Genomic DNA, 9,326 nt, shown 5'->3' on the forward strand with positions numbered 1-9,326 from the left:
ACGTAATTTGGATGATTGTACTGAAAGCAACCCATTTCATGAGAGCTTAAAAATGTGTTGCTGGAAAAGCGCAGCAGGTCAGGCAGCATCAAAGGAGCAGGAGAATCGACGTTTCGGGCATAAGCCCTTCAATTCTGAAGAAGGGCGTATGCCCGAAATGTCGATTCTCCTGCTCCTTTGATGCTGCCTGACCTGCTGTGCTTTTCCAGCAACACATTTTTAAGCTCTGATCTCCAGCATCTGCAGTCCCCACTTTCTCCCATTTCATTAGCGCCCCTGGGATTGTTGGGGTAGATAATAAACAACAAAGAGGTGTTTTTGGTACAAATTGTTAAACTCAGTGTTGAGTCCTGAAGGTTATAAGATCCCCAAGTGGAAGATGGGGTGTTGCTGTCCCAGCTGGCATTGAGCCTTTCAGGAGTATTGCAGCAGGATGGAGACAGAAATGTTGGCATGGCAACACGGTGATCTGTTGAAGTCGTGGGCAACGAGAAACTCAAGGAGTTAATTCAGTGGCTGCGGAATGGGGTACGTGGCTGGGTCTGAGGCCAGTGGCTGAGATCTTAAGGCGTTTGGATGAGTTCGACCAAAGGATCTGTTTCTGTGCTGTATGACTCTATGATTCGATAAATTGATAACAAAGCCATCTTTGGTGAGGTAGGGGGATGTCATTCAACAAAGTGTCGAACAGGGAGCAGGTGAGCTACGTTAGATAATGGAGGATGGCACAAGGGAGGTGTGTATAACACATCATGACAGCAGATCTCCGGGTAGGAGGAGCTACAACCAACAGCAGAATATGTAACCCCTCAAGGAATAATAACTCCACTGGAAAAGTCGACGGTCATGGTGAACTAGACGCGTCAAAACAAGAGGTTTACAATTTTGCCAGAAAGAGTAGGAAGCTTGAAGATTTTTTTTTGAAGGTTTATCTGAAAATTTCTCAAAGTAGTTGGAGAGTAAATGAAATGAGTAACCCAGCAAGATAAATAAAAACAGTTGATGAAACCTTGTACAACTCTGTAAAAATACCATGAGGCACAGCAGCGGAGGGAGGCCATTCAGCCCATCGAGTCCACTGCACCACCATAACCCTTGATGCTCTTACTGAGTAACTATCTATCTATCTCAGGCTTGAGTACACTGAACAACCCAGCGTCAACAGCTCTCTGCGGTAAAGAATTCTACAGATTCACAACACTCTGAGAGAAGAAATTCCTCATCTCCCTTAAATGTGTGACTCCTTATTCTGAGACTATGCCCTTTGGTCCTGGATTGCCCTCAAAAGGAAACAACCTCTCCCCATCTCCCCTGTCAAGTTCTCTAAGAATCTTGTACATTTATTTCAACATGGCCCTCTCTCGTTCTTCTATATCCTAATGAGTGCACACCCAGGATACAAATCCACTCCATTACACACATTCCCTCCAAACCTGCCTAATGAAGCTTCGCTGGGCTGCCTCCAATGGCAGGATATCTTTCCACAAGATTTCATCTATGCTCTGACTCATGCCTAGTATAATTTTAGCAAAACACATTCCTAATTTTGGACTCAACTCCCTTTGAAATAAAGGCCAATAATCCAGGAACGAGAGATTGACAAAAATAAAGTTTTGAGTAAGGGTCACTGGACCCAAAACACTAACTTTGCTTTCTCTTCCCAGACACTGCCTCAGAGCTCATGAGTTTTTCCAGCAATTAAATTGCATTTGGGCATCAGGAAATGGCAAACACCACAAACAAGTATCTTTTACTTGCCTTCAAAATTAGATTACATTACAGTGTGGAAACAGGCCCTTCGGCCCAACAAGTCCACACTGACCCACCGAAGCGCAACCCACCCATACCCCTTACCTAACACTACGGGCAATTTAGCATGGCCAATTCACCTGACCTGCAGGTCTTTGGACTGTGGGAGGAAACCGGAGCACCCGGAGGAAACCCACGCAGACACGGGGAGAACGTGCAAACTCCACACAGTCAGTCGCCTGAGGCGGGAATTGAACCCGGGTCTCCGGCGCTGTGAGGCAGCAGTGCTAACCACTGTGCCACCGTGCCGCCCACAAATGGCACTAAATTATTTTACAAGTGAGAGTCTCAGAGTGAAGAACTTTAAGTTCGACTGGAAAACATAAATTACTCGCAATGATGATGGGAATAAAAGCTGACAACCTGGATCTGGTGGATACATACCCTCAGGTTTCATAATGTATCTTACCACACAACTCTATGGTTGAACAATCCTTCACAAAGACACAATGTTCATTCTCTCTTTTTAGGAAAGTGTAAGGGACTAATAGAGTCATAGATTCATAGAGATGTACAGCATGGAAACAGACCCTTCGGTCCAACCCGTCCATGCCGACCAGATATCCCAACCCAATCTAGTCCCACCTGCCAGCACCTGGTCCATATCCCTCCAAACCCTTCCTATTCATATACCCATCCAGATGCTTTTTAAATATTGCAATTGTACCAGCCTCCACCACTTCCTCTGGCAGCTCATTCCATACCCATACCACCCTCTGTTTGAAAAGGTTGCTCCTTAGGTCTCTTTTATATCTTTCCCCTCTCACCCTAAACCTATGCCCTCTAATTCTGGACTCCCCATCCCAGGGAAGAGACTTTATCTATTTACCTATCCATATGCCTCATGATTTTATAAACCTCTACAAGGTCACCCCTCAACCTCCGACGCTCCAGGGAAAACAGCCCCAGCTTATTCAACCTCTTCCTATAGCTCAAATCCTCCAACCATAGCAGCATCCTTGTACATCTTTTCTGAGCCCTTTCAAGTTTCGCAACATCTTTCCAATAGGAAGGAGACCAGATTAGCACCCAATATTCCAAAAGTGGCCTAACCAATGTCCTGTACAGCTGCAACACGACCTCCCAACTCCTGTACTCAATACTCTGACCAATAAAGGAAAGCATACCAAATGCCTTCTTCACTATCCTATCTACCTGCGACTCCACTTTCAAGGAGCTATGAACCTGTACTCCAAGGTCTCTTTGTTCAGCAACACTCCCTTGGACCTCATCATTAAGTGTATAAGTCCTGCTAACATTTGCTTTCCCAAAATGCAGCACTTCGCATTTATCTGAATTAAACTCCATCTGCCACTTCTCAGCCCATTGGGGATGGCAAAGACTGGAACCTGGGTGTCACCAAGGAGTCCACCAACCGTAAGGAGAGCTGCGTCAGTCTCCCAAGCATGGCTACTGGACCATATGCAGGGAGAATGACAGCATTGGGGCTTTCCTATATCATCCGAAGGTGATCGATGTGAGAGGTAACCCCACCCACATTGGGATCTACCCGGGCGACGAAGGAGGAAGAGTTTCCTTTTATGATGCAGATCTCTTTTCCCATCTGTTCACTTTCCACGCCAACTTCAGTGAGAAAGTGTATCCTTTCTTTTCCCCAGGCTTGAAGGTGACCAAGAGCAATCACTGTGTGCTGAGAATCCAGCACCTGGACTTGTGTGTGGGGGAGGGAGGGCCTGCAGCTTCTCAGTTGGCGATTTGATATTGTTCCTCCCATTGCGCTCCCCCCCAACCACCATGACCAACCACTGTCAGGGCTTGCGTCCCAGAAACCTCTGCTAAAGTGTCAATGCTGCCTGTGGAGGGAGGGGGAGGGAGGTCCTGGAAATGTCCAGTGACCTTGCCCAAACGGGACTCTCGCTGCAGTTCCAGGGAGAATATTTGCAAACTGTTTTTTTATTTCAAAAATATACTTTATACATAAAATATTTGGATGATCTGTACAATTGGTCATGTCTTACATACGTAAACATTCTATTTCTTTGCATACAGAGATCAGAATTAATCATTCCTATATACGTTTACTATCCACATATTTAGCTGAGGTGTCAGCGGAGCCCACTTACTGCATGGGCCCTCTGTTCTTCTTTGGCAGGCAGACATTACACGGTGGTCTTTCCCCACCGCGCCTTGGCAGCAGCTGCCCCAAGCTTCAGTGCGTACCTCAACACGTAGTCCTGGACCTTGGAATGTGCCAGTCTGCAACACTCAGTCAGGGTCAGCTCATTCAGCTGGAAGATCAAAGATTTCGGACAGACCAAAGAGTGTCTTTCACCGAGTTGATGATCCTCCAGGCACAGTTGATGTTGGTCTCGGTGTGCGTCCCAGGGAACAGGCCGTAGAGCACGGAGTCCCACGTCACGGCGCTGCTCGGGACGAACCTCGAAAAACACCACTGCATTCATCTCCAGACTTCCTCTGCGTAGGCACATTCCAGAAGGAGGTGTGTGACAGTCTCGTCCCCTCCACAGCCGCTTTGAGGGCAGTGTGCGGTGCGGCTGAGAGTCCGGGCGTGCATAAAGGATCTCACAGGCAGAGCCCTTCTCACCACCAGCCAAGCCATGTGTTGGTGCTTGTTGGAAAGTTCTTTGACAGTCTGCTCAGGAAACTGCTCAACAAGATCTGCCCTCTCCTTTTCCTGAAGGGTCTCAAGGACACTACGTGTTGACCACTTCCTGATGGACTTGTGGTCACAGGTGTTTTTCTTCATAAACTTCTCCACGAAGGACAGGTGATATGGAACGGTCCAACTACTCGGAGCGTTCTGCGGTATCGAGGCTAGGCCCATCCTTCGCAACACCGGGGACAGGTAGAACCTCAGTACGTAGTGACACTTGGTGTTCTGTGTACCGGGGATCCATGCACAGCTTGATGCAGCCACACACAAAGGTGGCCATCAGGGTGAGGGTGGCGTTGGGTGTGTTTCTTCCCCCATTGCCCAGAGCTTTATACATCGAGTCTCTTCGGACCCGGTCCATCTTTGATCTCCATATAAAATGGAAGATGGTCCGGGTGACTGCGATGGCACAGGTTCTGGGAATAGGCCAGACCTGTGCCACATATAACAATGCTGACAGTGCCTCACACCTGATGACCAGGTTTTTCCCGCGATGGAGAGCAACCGTCGCTTCCATCTGGCCAATTTCTGCCTCACTTTGCTGATACACTCCCCCCAAGACTTGGCGCACGCTCCAGCCCCCCCCGAACCAAATACCCAGCACCTTCAGGTGGTCGGTCCTGACGGTGAAGGAGATCGAGGATTGGTCAGCCCAGTTCCCGAAGAGCATGGCCTCGCTCTTGCCTCGGTTTACCTTGGCCCCCGAGGCCCGTTTGAACTGGTCACATATGCGTCTGTGCACCGACAGCGGATCCGAGCAGAAAACGACGACATCATCCATGTACAGGGAGGCCTTAACCTGCAGGCCCCCGCTGCCAGGAATAGTCACCCCTCTCAGGCTTGCATCCTTCCTGATCGACTCGGCAAATGGCTCTATGCAGCACACAAGCAAGACTCTGTCGGCAGAACAGGTGGTGTTTCATTTTTCAGGAGAGAAAGTTTCTAACAAAATGCCAATAGGGTCATGGAAGGTGAGAGGCCTGGTTGGTTGGTGTGTACTGGGAAATAACAGATTTCCTTTTCTCTTGGCAATGAAACTGCAACCAATTTAAACCCATCCCAGTTCCCCTGCTCCCCCCTCTCTGTTCCAAACAATATGGAGAGGCAGACCAGACCAGGCCTCTACCTCCTGGTCTTTGCCAAGGCTAACGCTCAGCACACACTTTTGTTTCTCATTCCGTTGGTGTATTCTTATATCCTTCCAGTCATTTGCCCCAATCTCTTTCCCCTTAAATACTTCTATTATTCACCTGATGAAGGAGCGTCGCTCCGAAAGCTAGTGTGCTTCCAATTAAACCTGTTGGACTATAACCTGGTGTTGTGTGATTTTTAACTTTGTACACCCCAGTCCAACACCGGCATCTCCGAATCATGTCTATTATTCACACCATTGATACGTCCCACATTCTCATCGCACCTTTTAGACCCTCCTTGTCAGTGTCACCGAGGGAATACAGTTGTCCAGTTGTGGCAAAACATATCCACTGAATTGTTATTTTATGATTGGAGATATAGACAAATCAACAGCATTAGAAGTCTGTTCTGTGTAAGAGCTCACTGGCAAGGCCATTTTATACAATTCCTCCATTATTTACAGTGTGTCTGGTTACTCCAGTTCCTCACAATGCGTGGTAGCCAGTATAAATGTGGTAGCACCATTCTTTTTAACAGGAACACTCCTCCTGTGTCACTTATTCAGTTGTTCCCAGCCTCTGTCTGACCTACAGCTTTCTTTAAACTGCCAGCGATGCTCACTCAGCACATCCTGTACTCTCCATTCACCCAGAGACACCGAAGAGTTTAAGTACACAGAGGGTAATTGAACATTAATGAGATGGTATTTACTTGGTGGCTGTTGCTTATGTTCAGTGCGCCCTGACTAGCTATGATATGGAGGATGGGTACAGCCCAACATAAAGTGAGCCCTCAATATGGTCTCACTGGCAGCTTTCAAATTGTTGCTGTCAATGGTCAATGTTTAGTGCTTTGTGGACATAAGCAAATTTAAAAGTGAACAACTGGACCAGTGGTGGCTGTATATCCTTGGGTTAGCTTTCCCATGCTGTACAAGCTATCAGAATACCAGGCAGTTTGTGAAAATGCTTCCTGTTCGGGTATTGGTATGTGGCCTGGTCCTTAAATTAACAGACTGGTTCAATTTTGAATTATTACTGGTTCTTATTGCATTAATGGTGCAATGTTTGTTGGTGCATTAATCATATTATAGGTCTCCCTTTCGCTTGTTGTTCAGCTGCTGACACTTTACTCCCACCATCTGACAGTTTTGATCACCTGCAAAGACTTGTTATTCAGCCTGTCCATGTTCCACTCACAGCATTTGTATGATCTTTTGACATGTAATCTTAATTACCTGGAATTATCTTGAAATGATCTCTCCGTCTATACTTCCTGCGCCTGTGCGCTTCCCTGCACTTCACCTGACAAAGGAGCAGTGCCCTGAAAGCTTGTGATTTTAAATAAACCTGTTGGACTATAAATTAGTGTTGTGTGACTTCTGACTCAGAACAAGGAGTGAACCCCAACTGAGTGTTGCAGACTGGCACATTCCAAGGTCCAGGACTACGTGCTGAGGGATGCACTAAAGCTTGGGTCAGCTGCTGCCAAGGGGCAGTGGGGAAAGACCACTGTCTGAGGTATTTTCTGCTGAAGGCAAATGGGAGTCCGTTCAGTTATAGGACCCTCACAGTGTCTCAAATATATGTCAAAGTGGTCTTTCACAGGGAAGAAAAGTCTTTGGTTTGTTTGTTGGGTAGAGTCAAACTCTAATGTTTGTTTGTTTCTTCATATGCTCCTGCACAGAACAGATGAGAAACAAAAAAAAACTGTAGATCCAGGAAGTTGGAGCAAGCCAGGCAGCACCAGGAGGTGGGGAAGTCAACTGTACAGATCAGAGCTGCTTCAATGACTATGTAATGGATGCATTTTGTGAATAAAGAGTACATTTGAAATAAAAAGAACTGTTGCCTGCAGGACGTCCTCAGTGGAAGCCATTTGAAGTCACAATCAGGAGTATCATGTCGACCTCTGTCTGGTCAGCATAGACAGGTTGGATCGAAGAGTCTGTTTCTGTGATGTATATATCTCTGACTCTACAACTGTAGTGATTATGTATGTTTTCTTTTGTATGTGAATGGCATATGAATGGCAGATAAATAGACAAGATCTTTTCCCTCGGGTGGGAGAACCGGAAGCATAGGTTGAAGGTGAGAGGAGAAAGATTTGAAAGAGACCTAAGGGGCAGTTTTTTCACGCAGTGAATGGTGAGTGCATAGAATGAGTTGCCAGAGGAAATGGTAGAGGCTGGTACAATGACAACATTTGAAAGGCATCTGGATGGGTATATGAATAGGACGGGTTTAGAGGGATATGGGCCAAATACTGGCAAATGGGTCTCGATTAATTTAGGATATCTGGTTAGCATGGACCAGTGGGACTGAAGATTATGTTTCAATGCTGTACCTCTTTATGATTCATAGAGTCATAGAGATGTACAGCACGGAAACAGACCCTTCGGTCCAACCTGTCCATGCCGACCAGATATCCCAACCCAATCTAGTCCCACCTGCCAGCACCCGGCCTATATCCCTCCAAACCCTTCCTATTCATATACCCATCCAAATGCCTCTTAAATGTTGCAATTGTACCAGCCTTCACCACATCCTCTGGCAGTTCATTCCATACACGTACCACCCTCTGTGTGGAAATGTTGCCGCTTAGGTCTCTTTTATATCTTTCCCCACTCACCCTAAACCTATGCCCTCTAGTTCTGGACTCCCCCACCCCAGGGAAAATACTTTGTCTATTTATCCTATCCATGCCCCTCATGATTTTATAAACCTATATAAGGTCACCCCTCAACCTCTGATCCTCCAAGATAAAATAGCCCCAGCCTATTCAACCTCTCCCGAAAGCTCATATCCTCCAACCCTGGCAACATCCTTGTAAATCTTTTCTGAACCCTTTCAAGTTTCACAACATATTTCCGATAGGAAGGAGACCAGAATTGCACACAATATTCCAACAGTGGCCTAACCAATGTCCTGTACAGCCGCAACATGACCTCCCAACACCTGTATTCAATACTCTGACCAATAAAGGAAAGCATACCAAAGGCCTTCTTCACTATCCTATTTACCTACGACTCCACTTTCAAGGAGCTATGAACCTGCACTCCAAGGTCTCTTTAGATTAGAATAGATTACTTAGTGTGCAAAACAGGCCCTTCAGCCCAACAAGTCCACACCGACCTTCTAAAGAGCAACCCACCCAGACCCATTCCCCTACACCTAACATTATGGGCAATTTAGCATGGCCAATTAATCTAAACTGCACATTTTTGGACTGTGGGAGGAAACCGGAGCACCCGGTGGAAGCCCACGCAGGTACGGGGAGAATGTGCAAACTCTTGCCTGAGGCAAGAACTGAACCCGGGTCCCTGGCTCTGTGAGGCACAAGTGTTAACCACTGAACCACCATGCTGCTCTTTGTTCAGCAACACTCCCCAGGACCTTATTATTAAGTGTATAAGTGTATAAGTCCTGCTAACATTTGCTTTCCCAAAATGCAGCACTTCGCATTTATCTGAATTAAACTCCATCTGCCACTTCTCAGCCCATTGGCCCAGATCCTGTTGTAATCTGAGGTAACCCTATTCGCTGTCCACTACACCTCCAATTTTGGTGTCATCTGCAAACTTACTAACTGTACCTCTTATGCTCGCATCCAAATCATTTATGTAAATGACAAAAAGTAGAGGGCCCAGCACTGATCCTTGTGGCACTCCACTGGTCACAGGCCTCCAGTCTGAAAAACAACCCTCCATCACCACCCTCTGTCTTCTACCTTTGAGCCAGTTCTGTAT

General features: G+C 46.7%; 1 long non-coding RNA gene across 1 annotated transcript; it reads left to right on the forward strand.

The window, feature by feature from the left end:
• The first annotated feature begins 3,143 nt into the window (after positions 1-3,143).
• On the forward strand, positions 3,144-7,434 carry LOC148139996 (uncharacterized). Its single transcript, XR_015752998.1, has 2 exons — positions 3,144-3,293; positions 7,265-7,434. It is a non-coding gene; the product is annotated as an uncharacterized LOC148139996 (long non-coding RNA).
• Positions 7,435-9,326: the final 1,892 nt, after the last annotated feature.

The sequence above is a fragment of the Chiloscyllium plagiosum genome, unplaced genomic scaffold (genome assembly GCF_037043375.1).
Source record: "Chiloscyllium plagiosum isolate Xiang-an unplaced genomic scaffold, Cpla_swu_hap1 HiC_scaffold_35, whole genome shotgun sequence".
Classification (NCBI taxonomy): Eukaryota; Metazoa; Chordata; class Chondrichthyes; order Orectolobiformes; family Hemiscylliidae; genus Chiloscyllium; species Chiloscyllium plagiosum.